This window comes from Chinchilla lanigera, unplaced genomic scaffold (assembly GCF_000276665.1).
Source record: "Chinchilla lanigera isolate Chin_1 unplaced genomic scaffold, ChiLan1.0 scaffold00013, whole genome shotgun sequence".
Taxonomy (NCBI): domain Eukaryota; kingdom Metazoa; phylum Chordata; class Mammalia; order Rodentia; family Chinchillidae; genus Chinchilla; species Chinchilla lanigera.
Window position 1 is genome coordinate 25,052,315 of NW_004955414.1, and position 3,892 is coordinate 25,056,206.

The following is a 3,892-nucleotide window of genomic DNA, read 5'->3' on the forward strand; positions in this document are numbered from 1 at the left end:
AGCCATAAGCCTAGATCCAGTCCAAGCCTTATACCTCACGCTAACACTAAAGTAACCTGTACTCTTAAACTTAAACTTGGTGGCACCCTAAAACTGACACTAACCAAAACCATAAAAAGCATGGTACACTAGTCCTAGCCCTAGCACTAGCACTAGCACTAGACATGGGACTTGCCCTAGCAAGAGGCTGAACACTAACACTAGTCTATAACCTTATGGAATCCTAGCCCTAACACTATCACCTACCTTAGAACCACTCTAACCCTAACCCGAGTAGACTCCTAACCCTAACCCTAACCCTAAACCTGGGGGAACACTAACCATAGCCCTAACCCTAACCATAGCCCTAACACTGACCCTGGTGGAACCCTCAAACTAACCCTAACCCCAACTATGGCCATAACACAGAGCCTAGGAATAAGCTAAAACATAACCCTAACCATAACCCTAACCTAAACACTAATCATACGCCAAACACATAGTTCCCTAGTACTAACCTTAATGCCTACCATTACCCTAACTCAAACATGAATCTTAACCCTGTGCAAGGCTAGCCTGAGTCCTAACATGAGCCTTAGCCATGATCTAAACTCTAACCTTTACACTGATGGAATCCTAATACTAAAACTATACCTAAACTAAACCTAACCCTAAAACTATAACTAAATTAAACCCAAACCTACCTCTAACCCTAATTGGTTGAACCCTAACACTAGTCCTGGCCCTAGCCCTAGTCCTAAGCTTAAACTTAACCTTAGCCCTAACCTCATGGATCCTTAGCACTGGCCCTATCTTAAAGCCCTAGTTTAAGGCCCAGCCCTAAACATAAACCTAAACCTAAACATGGTGGAACACTAGTTCAAGCCCTTCTTCCAATTCCTATTCCCATCCTTAGTCCTAAATCAAACACCTAAATCTAACCTGAAACCTTGAAGAAACCTATCCCTATCACTACCCCTATCCCTAGTACTACCTCTAAGCACTAACCCTAATCCTAAACCTATAGGAACATAACCCTAAACTAACACTAACCCTAACACAAACCTAACCTAACTTTAACTTTTAATCTAACCCCAGCCCTAGCCCTAACCTTGGAACTAGCCCCAGCCCTAGATGTAGCTCTAGCTCTAACACTCATCAGAAATCAAATCATAAGCCTAAGCCTATGTATAGCCTGACCCCTAATCCTAACCCTAGTCCTAGCCCTACTCCTAACCTTACTTTTAACCCCAGACCTAGAAAGCTGTAGGCTTAGCCCTAGAATGGACCTAAGGATACCCCTTGCCCAGCTGTAACTATAACCATAACCATAACCTTAAACTTAAACCAAAACCTAACATAATTTAGCCAGACATGGTGGTATATGCTTATAATCCCAGCACTCGGGAGGCTGAGGCGGGAAGAGGATTGTAGTGAATTCAAGACCAGCCTGGGCTACAAAGTGAACTCAAATGTAGCCTGAACTGCATAGCGAGACCCTGTCTCCAAAAAAAGAAAAATTTAACAGAACTTTGGCCCTAAAATTAAACATAGTCCTAAACTTTACAAACTTAGCCCTGACCCTAACTTCAACCTAAAAGCAGCCCTAGCCATGGCTCTTGACTTAGATCTAGACACACTAACTCTAAAGCTAGCCATTGTTATAGACCTAGACCTAGCCCAACCCCTAGTTCTAATCATAACCTGAAACCTAACACTAACCCTAAACCTAACCCCGGTGGAAACCTAGTCCTAGTCCATCCTAACACTAACCCAAAGCATAACCCCAACTCTAGTGCTCAGCTTAACCCTAAATCTAACACTAACTCTAACACAAAACATAATCCTAACTCTAGCCCTGAATTTGTGCATCCCTAACCCTAACCCTAACAATTCTGGAACCTCAGGCCTTCCTTGCTTTAGCCGTCCCCCTCGTTCTACCCATATCACCAGCCCTATCCCTAACACTACTCCTGAAATTACATGTAACCATAAAACTAGCCCTATTTCTAGCCCTAGCCCTGATGAAACCCTAGATGTGCCCTAAACATAGCCCTGCATATAGCCCTACCCCTATCCCTAGATCAATCACTAATATTAACCTAATCATATCCTAATCCTAAACATCACTCAGCCCTAGCCATAGCTCTAGCCAAAGTCCTAGGGATGCAGACACAGAATCAGGGGTTGTTAGAGCTTGTATCTAGATGTCCCCACACGGCCTCATACATTCACAGGGGAGGTTTTTCAGAAGTGGCTGGATGTAGGACAGTGGTGGTGAACATATGGCTACCTGTGCATTGTTTTTAAGACAAAAGATGTTAACATATGAGTTGTTTTTTCTAAACTAAAACCTCAGTTACTCAGATTTAATTGCAGTGTGAGCACTTTGCAATAAATAAATGGGTTTTGGGTTGCAGTTTGGGCACTCAGCTCTGAAAGGTTTGCCATCACTGATATAGGGTGTGTGATACTGGGATGAGGTGTGTGTGGTACTAGATTAGCCCACCAATTGGTACTGTAGTAGCAAATTTATAAAAATCTTATAGTAGAAATTAAAAATCCATCAGTAGCCTGTGACTATGCTCACGCTGCTTGCAACATAGTTAGACTGCTCAGTTAGTTAGCCTTCACTGTCTGCATCCAGCTGCTTCTTCCAAATAGACAGCCAGGTCAATCTGGCCACATCCAGCTGTAGTATCTGTGATTTTCAACTTAAAATATATAAATATGACGTTTTGTTTCTGCTTGTTTAACGGACTCTATACTTTATGCCCAGAACACACTGGCCCAGTCAAGGATGCCTTCAACTCTACCCATTCTGCTCAGACACTCTCCCTCCCAGAATGTTTCTGTCTAATGTCAGACAATTCCTTTGAAGTAAACCTGCTTAAAACAAATCTGCCTGACAATATATGACTTAATGCTTGTAATCTAGGTAACCAATCCTGTAATAACCAGCTATCAGCTTTGTACTTCCTGCTTGCAAACTGTATTTAAACTGAACTCAAAACTGACTCTGGGCTGATGATTTGGAATTGGTACCCATCAGCCCAGTAGCATTACATTAAAGTTGCCTTCCAAAACTCCTTGGTGCAGAGCATTTTCCTTTTGGGCCTGGATTTTATCTACAACAGTATGTCATAATTCTGGATGTGGATAATGGGAAGACTCAGCCTGGGTGTGAGTGGCACCAGCCAAAAGGATTATAGCCCGGATGGGATAAAAGGGAAAGGGAGGCTTGCTGCCTTCCTGCCTACCATGCCTATGGCCTGCTTCTCCTCTGTGATGCCCCTTTCCCAGCCCATCTTTCCTTGGAGCCAACTGACTACAAGCTGAAACCTCTGCAAACTGTGAGCTGCTATAAACCTTTTCTCTTTTGACTTGTGGGTATTTTGAATCAGCAACAATAAAAGTAACTAAGACAAGGGTGCAGGTAGTATGGGAAGAGAATCATAGGTAGTATCCTGCCCAGAACCCTCAGCCTAGGGACTGCTGCCCCAGCAGGAGACATTCACTTGCATTCAGCCATGAGATTGGGGCCACAGGCAGAATCAAAGTGCTGTTAGAAAAAAACATATGAGGGGGTGAGTCAACCTCCTGTAAGAACCACCCAGGGCAAGGTGAGCCAAGCTGACTCTGACAAACTTCCATCTCCCACACCTCAAAGAAAAGCCTCACTGTGGCCTCCTCATCCCAGAACACATGGCTCTAGGGACCAAGCTGCCCAAAGAGAAAAAGAGACTGTAGAAGGCACAGTTCTTTGGGAAGGAGAATGGGGCGAGCAAGGGGAAGACAGCAGGCAAAAGAGAAAGGAACAAACCTGAAGTGATGCCACCAGTGAGAGCAGCTCCTGGGGGAGGGACACCACCAGGTGACGCGGTGTCAAAGGCAGAAGGTCGTGCAGGAGCAG

General features: G+C 44.2%; 1 long non-coding RNA gene across 1 annotated transcript in view; it reads right to left on the reverse strand.

The window, feature by feature from the left end:
• LOC102027633 overlaps positions 1-3,863 on the reverse strand; it is a 77,876-nt gene extending 74,013 nt beyond the window's left edge. The window contains exon 1 of the long non-coding RNA XR_001233123.1: positions 3,803-3,863. This is a non-coding gene — a long non-coding RNA (uncharacterized LOC102027633). The remainder of the gene's footprint in view (positions 1-3,802) is intronic.
• Positions 3,864-3,892: the final 29 nt, after the last annotated feature.